Genomic DNA, 12269 nt, shown 5'->3' on the forward strand with positions numbered 1-12269 from the left:
CCCTCTCCTAGCATTCTCATTCTCCAGCTGATTGTTCTCTGCCTATTGTAGAGTTCTAGTCTATCCTTCACTACTTGGCCATTCAAATTTGAAATTCCCTAGACTTTTTCATTGGACTTTTCTTGTTTTATCCTCTTTCACTGGGAAAAATCATTCATGCTCACAGATTCAATGATGTACTCATATGTATCTTCAACCCAGACCATTCTTCAAGTTGCAAATCATTTATTCAAAGTCTAGTTACATCTTACTTTGGATATTCAAAAGGCATCAATTTTACTATCTTTCTCACATTCTTTCCAAACTTAATTCCAGACTACTGTCCTTTATTTCTATAATAATAACCCATTCATCAAAGTCTACTAGTTGGAAAACTACGGTGGTTTTAGAGTCCTCTCTCCCTCTCATTTTACATTCAATCCATCACTAAATCTTACGAAGTTGACTTTATAATTTTCATATGCAAACACTTTTTTTTTTCTATCCCTAAACACTACTCCCATTAATTCTAGTCCATGTTATCATCATCTCTTTCCTGGGATACTGAAATAGCCTTCTAAGTTCTACCCACATCTGATTTTGTCCCATTTATAGTGTGGGCTGAGCTTTTAAAAATGCAAATATAATGTAATCTTGCTACCTATCTGCTTAAAATTCCTTACGTTCTTAAGATAAAAAGTAAGCTTGTTAACTTCCTCTACACTGTCCCGCATGGTCCTGCCTCCACCTCTCTAACTTCACCTCGCACTGCACTTGACCAAATTGTTCTGTTTCAGTCTGTCTGGCCCTCTAGGCTTTTATACACACTTTAATCTTTGCTTTTAGGATGCATACCCTTGCACATGATTTCTTTGGGGCATGCTTCCCTCCCTCCATTGCTCAACTAACTCTTACCCTTCAAATCTCAACACAAGTGGTTACTTCTTCAAGACAGCCTTATTTTCTAATTGTATTCACTTTTGGCCCAACTACCTCTCCTCTCTAGGATCCACAGCAATTTCAATTTTATACTTGTGTGTGTTTGATTATTTAATGAATGGCCATCTCTCTAATTAGACCATGACATCAGTAACCATGTATGGTTATTGCCTTCTAGAGGATTTTCAATAGTAGGCATTCAGTAAATATTTGTAAAACATTAAAGACGAATACATTTCAATCATCCAGGTTGATATATTTGTGGAAAGTAAAATCACTAACACTGTGAAGCAAATTAAAAAATCCTATGAGACAAAAATTAAAAAGTTCAAAGAACAAAAAATTAATCATAAAAATTTTGTTATCAGGATTCAAAAGTGACTGCTTTAATTAGTTTTTAGGTTCTATTTTTTTTATTTTCCAATTTCATTTAGAAATGATTAATTCCACAAATTCATGAAAAGCTGTGTTTTGTAGAATAAAAGACCATGAAGGTAGAAAATTGCAGCTTCAACTCAAATCTCTTACGTATTGGCAACACCCTGGGAAAAGAGGGTTTTTTTTGTTTTTTGTAAAAGAGAGCTCAGAGAAAACAGACTACTCAATATAATCACACTTCCAAGGGAAAATACTATCTGTGGATTTGGTGTCACAAAACACAAACTCTTTTGACAAAAAAAGCACAGAGTAAGTTTTCCTCTGTAACTTCACCTATACCACTGGAAGCAGATATAAAAGGAAATTCATGGTTTTATGAGACAGTGTAATAAGACAAAATTAATAAAAGCATAACTTTGCATGATTTTATTAAGTTTTGCCAAAACTTTTAATTACTTTTTATTTATCCTGTTTTTAAACCATGACCTTAACTTTGAATTTCTTAGAGACACATAATTTGCCATTTGATTTCTAAGTTGAGAACCTAAAGGGAGCTGTAAGAAAAGAGACAAAAGGTTTGTATTCTTTTTTTTTATGAACATTCACTCTGCACATTGGATCACATAATTCCTTTATTACATATTACTCTAAAAGCTACCTGCTCTGTAATTATTTCTACTTTGTGCAACATGCATTCACAAATAAGAAAATGCAAGAGCAATTGTTAAAAACACCACTGCAATCTATGTTTTTATCAATTATATGAATAGTTATGCAAAAAAGAAGTACTAAATTTTAAGCCAGCTGTTTAAGGTATAGAGGTCATAGGTGTCATTGAGAATATAATAAAATGTAACTCCTTTCTCTGGAAAAGTACACTTCACATACGATTCTTTTTTAAAAAAAATTGGGACTATTTTAACGTTTGATCATTCAACATTTGATTCTGTACTGCACGTTAAACAAAAAATTTATTTTAAAAATTAATTTTTTTATTGGTGCATATTAGATGTGCATATTTTAGGGTAATGAAATAATTTGATACATTCATATAATCAAATAGGGGTCAGTGGGATATCCACCACCTTAATAATTTATCGTTATGCTAGAAACATTCAAACTCTTTTCTTTTAGCTGTTTTTAAGTGTACAATCAATTTGTGTTAACTATACTCACCCTACTGATCTATTGGAAAACAAGGAGGTCTTGTTTCTAAGTGTATATTTGTACCCATTTACATACAATTCTATAAAAATGTTAGGTGATTTGTAGCACTCTGAATTCCACTCATAGATATGGGTAAAGAAACCCTGTTATAAACTGTAGATTCTAAGACCATAGCAGCTTGTTAGAGTCCTCCTCTCTTTTTCACACGCTGTTAAATCCATTGTGCTAATAACACAAATAGGCTTACTTCATTTTGTTTTGTCTCATACCACCCATATCAACATCACTTACAAAACTAATACAATTTTGACCTACCAAAATTGGGAGAGTTAGGGATGAATGAAGAATTTTCTTTATATTTCCACATTAACTCAGATGTCTATAAGTATTCTGATATCTGACATTTGTGTCAGAAAAACAATAGTTGCCATTCTAATTGCTTTTCCAAGTATCTCGTATGGACTACCTCACAGCTACCCCAGTAAGGAAGCTATAGATGAAAAAACTAAATATAAGAGAATACAAAACAACTTGGCCTGGATCAGGTAGTTTATATATGATAGAATCATAATTTGTAAATCTAATCTACTAAACTCGAAACACTTTGCTCAAATCAAACCTAATAAACTCTGATCAAATCTAATCAACTCTAAATACCTTGCCTTATCCACTACTTGAATTTTATCTAATGAAAGACAGAAGGTATGTATTAGAATATTAGAGATTTAAAAGAACTATTACTGTATAATTTGACAAGAAAAACAATTTCCTAACCAAATTCAGGTTATCATAATGCATAAACCATTATTGTTTTAAAAATCATATTTGTGGTTATTAAATTATTCTTAGATTATTAACTGAGTTGATAATGTTCTATCCTGGTTTACCCATTTTACCACTATCATTGCTAAAGCATAAACATTTACAAAGTAGAATGATCAAAAGTAGTAATTAACATATGCTAAAATAAACTAACCTACAGAAAATTAATAAGAATAATCAAATAATGTTGAGCCTCCAAGATAGTTATATTTTTTCTAAATTTAATAAAACCATAATCAATGTACTGAGACAAAATCGATTTAAAATTAAGTTATGTTAAAGTTTCAATAATAGAAATTGAGAAAAAGAAATTATAGCCAATTTAGAGAATATATTACCTTTTTATAAAAATTTAGAAATTACAAATCCCCTATATATCATTCAAGTCTTTAATTAAAAGATGGGGGTGTAATATCACAATATCTAGAAAAGTAGAAATAAAGCCAAGTAGCAACTTGAGGGGATGGAATTACAAAAAAAAGATCATATAAAAATGATCAAATTAGACAATTAGTGCATGGAATCTGTTTTTGATAATTCCAATATACACTTTAATGCCATCTTTCAAAGCTCATATTTATGGTTATTTATTTTAAATTAAGGTTTTAAAATGTATATACATAAATTAAAGTCCTAGGCTTATTTTATTTTTTATACCAAATCTATCAAAATACCAGTTTTTTGATCCTCTCTCTCTTCCCACATTCTACCCTCAAGTAGTCCTCAGGGTCTGTTGTTCCTGTCTCTGTGTTCATATGTGATACACTTATAAGTGAGAACATGCTGCATTTGGTTTTCTGTTCCTGGGTTAGTTCACTTGGGATAACAGCCTCCAGCTCCAACCATGTTGCTACAAAGAACATGATCTTGTTCCTTTTAATGGCTGCATAGTATTCCATGTTGTATATGTACCGCATTTTCTTTAAAGAGTCTAACATTGATGGGCATCTTGGTTGATTCCACAGCTTTGCTATTGTGAATAGTGCTGTCATGAACATACACATGTATGTGTCTTTATGGTAGAATGATTTATATTCCTTTGGTTATATACCCAGTAATGAGATTGTTGGGTCAAATGGTAATTCCATTCCGTTTTAAGTTTTTTCAGAAATCGCCAAACTGCTTTCCACAGTGGCTGAACTAATTTACATTCCCACCAGCAGTGTATAAGCATTCCCTTTATTCCACAATCTTGTCAGCATCTGCTACTATTTTTACCTTTTAATAGTAGCCATTCTGACTAGTGTAAGATGGTATCTCATTATGGTTTCAGTTTGTATTTTTCTAATGATTAGTGATGTTGAGCATTTTTTCATATAATGTTGGCTGCATTTACAGAATTATTAATCATTTTAATTATTTCTCACCTGATTTTTTTTCTTAAGAATGTTTACTCATTCTAGAATTTCAGTGAAATGGTAAGATAAATCAGCTACTAGCAATTCATTTTTCACCTCTCCCTATATGAAAACAGGCTTGATGGAGTTAATTATTCATGGCTATCCAGATATTAAATGTACTCTCCTATACCTACCCCCTACACCCAGTGCAGAGCAGGGGAGTAAATTGGCCATTGTCATACAACATGAGTAAAATATTTTTGGTGAGTTGTTGAACCTGTCCTCTATATCACTGTTAGATGCTTAGTTTGTCATGCAACTTTTATAGACCTCGAATACTGATAAATAAACTTACTGATAAATAACATTGTTTTAGGAGTTGTTAAAAATAACCAATGAAATATTTTATTGTTTAGTTAATTTACTCACCTATTAATTTACCTAGTATAATTTATTTAGATTATTGTCTAGTAATTTAACAATTTTTGTAGAGTAATTTGTAATTTTTAGTGCAATCTGACATGGGCAATTTACTTGCCCACTGTAGATCCAACAGTTATTAAGATACCTTTGGAGAGTTTAAGTGGTCAGCAAGGATGAATAAAGACATTTCTTCCCTTTGGTTTAGAAAGAAGTCAACGTAAGAAGAAAAACCAAAAATAATTATATTTAAAATTCATTTAAAAAATTTTACTTTGGATAAAGTGACTTCCAAAATTCATAGCTATGAATATAAATATCCTAAAGCTGTCCATGAATAGGTTTTATTGAACTACAGAATATTAAATTGATTTTGCTAACTTAATAAATATTTATTGAGGCTCTAAACATGGCGCTGTATTAAGCCCTACAGACAGTATTTAGCAAAACCAACATACACTGTACTTCATAGTGTTCATAGGGGAAACAGACAAAATAAAAGTAGATAAGTATATTAATTAAATGATTATAAAATATGATGAATGCTATAAGGAAACAAGTGTTGAAGTACAGAGTAATAAGAGAGGACTTGCTTTGAAAGGGTAGAAGGTGACTACAAAGATATAACATTTATGCTCATCTCTGTATATTCATGGATAATTCTGGCAGGGGCTAGAAAGTATATAGGGTTATCCCCAGCGGAGATAAAAATTTGGTAAAATAAGGCACAACAGAGAAATAATATTAGCAAATCTGACTTACAAATGACAATACTGAGATATTTTCCACAATTTCCACAAAGAAAAAAGCTGGGTTAAGTTTATGGTCTCCTTAAACTTATCTCTGCACAATTAATGACTACAAAATATTGTACAGCCTAAAATTGTATGAACTTATGTTAACCTTTGCATATACCAGCAGTTTCCTTTTTAAAATAAAAAAAAGTTAGTAATGAAAACATCTTATTTTTTTGTGTGTGACAGGTAGCAATGTCTCCTTTTATCTTCGGCTGAAAATAAGATTTGTAGTGATATAGAACTGTTTACATTTGAATCTCTCTGAAATATATTGATGTTTTATGGAGCTTTAGTTGTCTTTCAATCATCAGATATTTGACCAACATATTGACTTTTTCTCCATAGGATTAGGAGAGTCAGGGATAAAGAACGAACTATTTCAAAGACTGAAGTCAATCTGAAGACCACAGCACATGACACTTCTGTAGATTATCCTAACCAATGACATTATGAAAATAAAATCTTAGGTCAAATGATTTCTTTAAATAGCTGGATTAAATTTCTATTTTAATTGACATAAGATATAAATTTGCTGAATAAATATGTTTCACAAATAAGTGATTAATGTATTGTTTCTAAGATTGAATAAAATGTTTCCTGTTAGACTGTAAGTTCCTTTAAAAAGCAGAGCACCCCTCTGTGTAGCTTAGCCCAATGCCTGTCACATGGTTAGCATCAATAAGACATGGCTGAACAGAAAAAGTCCTTTCCACTTATTGTAGTCAATGAAGTTAATCCTAGATATACTCCAGGGATGCTTTGTAAGTTACAGGTAATATTATTAATTCTTTGTATACTATGTATACACTGAACCTTATTTTGCAATTTTGCAAAACTGAAGTTGAATGGACCATGTAATTTGACATGCTGCCAATGAAAACAAGACCTTTCTTTTTCTTGACAGGAAACTTTCAAACCAATATAGCTAAGGAAGCAAAAATCTAAAGTAAAATCAGGTTTCGGTGTAAATGTGTCCATAGACTACATGTTATGCATGCTGATTCAGTGGATTTAAGATGACGGACAGATATGAACATCCTACCTCCAAAAGTGTGTGTGTGTGCACACGTGCACACACACACACACCCTATCATTCTCCTCCTCCTCAGCAGTTCTGATGTTCATCCTAGTTGAAAACATATGCTTTTGGTTTACTTTAAAAATGTTCTTTGTTTAATAGTTGCTCTTAACTTTACAGAAGTATCTTGAATGACACTATTAGATTGGTGCAAAAGTAATTGAGGTTTTTGCCATTACTTCTAATGGCAAAGTACTTTTAATTACTTTTGGACCAACCTATAGATGTGTGAAATGAAGCATGAAAAACAACTGTTTTTCAACTGATTTTCATAACTATTTTTACCTTTTACATCATTCTTTCTTTCCCCATTTTTTGGATGAAACCTAATGCTTCAGTCATTATAGACTTTTGTTCTGTGATTACCTTTCTTATATGCACAAGACTTCTAAATAATGTAGCTGGATGGATGGCACATTTCAAAGGACTAATGCTAATATTTTAAAGAAGTTAAAGTAAAAACATAGTCATGAATGTGTTAAGAGTTCTTTTCGGAAAGTAAGTCATACTGATACCAAAAAAGGAAAAAATAAGGAGGTATTTACATTAAAAATAGAAATAAATATGTCTTCAAGTTTCACACACACATATCACGCAAAGCCTCAAAAACAAAAGGAAAAAGTGTTGGTTCACAAAGCATCTCATTGTGGACCATAAAACATTTAAATTTCTTCTTCAACCCTGAACATCGGATATTCTGGCCATGTAAGTCTGTGTTGTGTAACAGGAGAGTGTAAGAAAAAGCAAGTTCAATGGGCTCTAGACATTTTTTGAAGGTAAATTGATTAGAAACAATTATAACTTCTTTTTGAATCTTGTGCTAAATGAAAGCAGTCTGCAGGTTCTAGACAGAGGTATAGAGCTGTTTGTCCCCTTGATTGAAGGTCTCTGGTGCTGGTAAGGTCATTCTTTTCAAATGAACATGAAGGTTCAGGAGAGATTCACGAGGGGCAGAGTTAGGGAAGGGCACTTGGCCAGCCAGGCTGAGCATCTGAACCAACCCTGTCAAGTCAGGGGGGTGATGAATATCACAGCCAGAAATCCTTCACACCCAAAACGGCAAGGGGAAAGAGAACTCAAAAATAAATATATATCTTTAATCAGTATGATTTGTAACCATTAGGTACATACTTTGTCACTCAGTGTTTATATGCTGTGGATTTTCTAAGAACTTACTTTACTCAGAGAAGCTCAACATAGTTTGTGGAACACACCACATCTGGAAAAGGGCTGGACGGTAAGAACTTTTCCATGCCTATTCTGCCATATAGAGACATAGACTGGAGGTACTGTTTTAGTTAATATAAAAACCAAAATTCAAGGTGCTTGACTGTCATCTCATAAAACCTACTATAAACACCCACTATCACTAGCATATTTATGACTATCCTATTTTGACTTACACACTTTAATATATGCCAATTTAAGTCACCCACAGAGCAAGAAAAGTCAAAATTCAGGAGTTGTCAAATCTCCTTACTGCTCTTTCAGCACCACACAGTATCCTTCTCCCCGAATTTCTACAGAAGTGCACGCAGGCTCAGGGTTAAAGGAAGACAATATTGAAGACTGCCTTCCCCTTGGACTGGATGACATATATGCAAATATTTTAAAAAATAAATAACACTTAAATTTGTAAACACTGTTTCTGCCAGCATTACTTTTGGCAATGCAAATGTATATTATGAATTTAGATTTTTCTTCACAGTTCTGTACTGAAGGGAATGTGAACAGCTACGTGTAAATTAATTAGGCAAACAATTGGACCGCAGGCCTCACTGTATACAGGAGATAAGCTTCTCACCTTTCCCAGCAGACAGGTTAATAACTTGGCCTTGCCTGGCTTCCTAAGTTTCTGAAACTAATTTTTCAAATAGCAGATAGATATTATCTGGCCAGTCCAGTTTTTGGTTTAGTTTCTAAAACGTATTGTGTATACCCTGGAGCAATGTTGAAATGTCAGGATTTTGTGGGTGAATTGTTGTGAACAATTTAATTAAAGCTTCCAAAAGCTTAACTCAAATGTTCAAAAATTTCTGAAATAGGATTCATCTTACATTTAGCTTTATTCTCTTATCTGCTTTAGCGTTTGAAGAATAAATGCAGACTAGATCAAACAACACCTAGTGTACTTGAAATTTTTCATAGATTTCCTAGGAATATTTCATCTCTCTTTTTACGCTGCTTTTTTCTTAAATATATATTAAACATATAATTGTATAATTACATAAATTATATGTAAATTCATATATTTTATAAATATATATTAAAGATATATACACGTATCAGAACGATCATGGTACACTGATGGTTCAAATTGAACTAAAGGAGGCAACTCTCTACCTGAAATAAAGAAAATATGGAGAGGAGAGGAAAGAAATGTTGGGGCTCTCAGAGAAGTAGCACAAGAGCTGGGGTGGACAGGATGCTGAAGACTCTGCACTGGCTCACTCACTCTCTGTTCCTCCTTCCTTCTAGATTTGGAAAGGTAAAAACTGCTTTTCTCAGATTTCCTTGTAGCTAGGGTTCTAGGTGCAAATTAAGTCCTATTAATTATATGCTCTCCAGCTGGCCACAGTGGCTCATGTCTGTAATCCCAGCACTTTGAGAGGCTGAGGCGGGAGGATCACTTGAGCCAGCAGTTCAAGACCAGCCTGGGCAACAGAGTGATACCCCAGTCTCTAAAAAAAGAAACAACAACAACAAAAAGAAAAATTTTTAAAAATAAAATTAAAAACAAAGTATATGCTCTCCTGAGATTTGGAAAAGCTGAGATGAGTTGAGATGAAGAATTCTTTCTGTTGCTGTGTGGCAGCTGCTGCTGGAAACCAAGGCTATGAAAATATAAGGACGCCTACCAGCAACACTGAAGCATGTCATCCAGTCTTTTAGATTCTGAGACGCAGTTTTGGTAGTATTGGTGGGGGCTGTTGTTCCAAGCATCATCCTAGTAATGTTCTCAGAGTTAATACTTTCCTTGGCGGGTCAATAGGTATAGTTCTGCGAGTCTTTACAAAAAGCTCAGCCGAAAATTTCTTCTGCCTTTCCTATGGCTAAATTCTCTTCGTAACTGACTCCTGGTGTAGTTTCTGTTTTCTGCACTGAACCCTGAGTGACAAAGGGAGTGGGGGCTAGATGCCTCTGAACTGAATTTTCTCTCTTTGGAACCAAGGAAATTGCCCAGGTGGAACCCTCAAAGAATTGCCAGGTTAGAACCAAGTCTAAAGTCCAAGATTGGCCAGACACAGTGGCTGATGCCTATAATCTCAGCACTTTGGGAAATGGAGGTGGGAGGGTAACTCGAGGCCAGGACTTCAACATCAGCAACATAGTGAGACCTTGTATCTACAAAAATAAAAGTAAAAATAAATTATCTGTGCACGATGGTATGTGCCTGTAGTCCCAGCTCCTCGGGAGCCTGAGGTGGGGGGATTGCTTGAGCCCAGGAGTTGGTGGCTGCAGTGAACTTTCATCGTGCCACTGTACTCCAGCCTGGGCAACAGGGTAAAGCTCCATCTGTTAAAATTAATTAATTAAATTTTAAAAAATAAAAATAAAGTCCAAGGTTGGGATAGTCACTAAATCCAAACCCAAACAGAAGTAAAGGAAAATCAAAAGCCAAACTCTCAAATCAAATGTTTGAGGAAAAAGGAAAGGCAATTCATGACAACATTGGAAGATAATAGAAATGGATACAGAGAAATTTGTCAGCTGAAATTCAGCATTTCCAATGTCATTTTTGTAGTGTATGTGGTAATTCTTTGGTGTGGCAGAGCTTGAACCACTGAAGGGATTCATGACTAGTGGATAGAGAGCTTGAGTGAGAAGGTCCTCATTCATGCACCACACTTAACAAGCTTGGTGTTTGTGTTATAGAGAGTGGCAGGGTCATTGATGGCTCTAGAGGGCTGGGTTCCATCTATGATTTGGAAAGAAAACTTTCAAGCAAAGCTCAAAACAGATTAGAACTACTAAGACTTCAAAGTAGATAAACAAATTAGGAAGCTATTACGATGAAGGCATGACTAAGTCCAGAAAAATTGAAAAGGTAGATGAGGCAGATTTAACAAGACAATGAGTAAGAGATTGGAGGTACATGACAAAAGGAGATGTCATTTCTAATTGGGGAAAACAGATAAATTGTGATGCCCTCTATGGAGATATAGAATACGTGCAGATTCACGAGAATAAAGAACTAATTAGGACTCAGCAAGGACAAAAGTCAGAAATACATGATTGCAATGCTGGTCTTTTCCCCATGAGTTTTGCGACCCTTCATAAATCCCTTCATTTCAAGCTTCTATTATTTGTATAAAGGAGGTAACAATATCTATCCTCCACAATGCATGTAATGGGGATGAATATAAAATGAGCTACTGGGACAGTGACATGACAAATTAAGTTGCTTTTGATTGTTATTATAATTTCGTTTAGCAAAACTAGAAAGGTCTAGTAAAAACCCCAAAGACTTGACAAATTAGATTAGTTTCTTTCATGTAGCTCAGTTAAAAGTTGGATCCAAAATATTATTATTATTATTTTTTATTATACTTTAAGTTTTAGGGTACATGTGCACAATGTGCAGGTTTGTTACATATGTATACATGTGCCATGTTGGTGTGCTGCACCAATTAACTCGTCATTTAGCATTAGGTATACCTCCTAATGCTATCCGTCCCTCCTCCCCCGACCCCACAACAGGCCCCGGTGTGTGATGTTCCCCTTCCTGTGTCCATGTGTTCTCATTGTTCAATTCCCACGTATGAGTGAGAACATGCGGTGTTTGGTTTTTTGTCCTTGCGAGTTTGCTGTGAATGATGGTTTCCGGGTTCATCCATATCCCTACAAAGGACATGAACTCATCATTTTTTATGGCTGCATAGTATTCCATGGTGTATACGTGCCACATTTTCTTAATCCAGTCTATCATTGTTGGACATTTGGGTTGGTTCCAAGTCTTTGCTATTGTGAATAGTGCCGCAATAAACATACATGTGCATGTGTCTTCATAGCAGCACGAATTATAATCCTTTGGATATATACCCAGTAATGGGATGGCTGGGTCTAATGGTATTTCTAGTTCTAGATCCTGGAGGAATCGCCACACTGACTTCCACAATGGTTAAACTAGTTTACCGTCCCACCAACAGTGTAAAAGTGTTCCTATTTCTCCACATACTCTCCAGCACCTGTTGTTTCCTGACTTTTTAATGATTGCCAAAATACCATTCAGGACATAGGCATGGGCAAGGACTTCATGTCTAAAACACCAAAAGCAATGGCAACAAAAGCCAAAATTGACAAATGGGATCTAATCAAACTAAAGAGCTTCTGCACAGCAAAAGAAAC

General features: G+C 34.3%; 1 protein-coding gene across 9 annotated transcripts in view; it reads right to left on the reverse strand.

Annotated features, from left to right (window-relative positions):
* The window catches only part of MARCHF1 (membrane associated ring-CH-type finger 1), an 857900-nt gene that overhangs the window by 301216 nt on the left and 544415 nt on the right, over positions 1 to 12269 (reverse strand).

This window comes from Pongo abelii, chromosome 3 (genome assembly GCF_028885655.2).
Source record: "Pongo abelii isolate AG06213 chromosome 3, NHGRI_mPonAbe1-v2.0_pri, whole genome shotgun sequence".
NCBI classification, from domain to species: Eukaryota; Metazoa; Chordata; class Mammalia; order Primates; family Hominidae; genus Pongo; species Pongo abelii.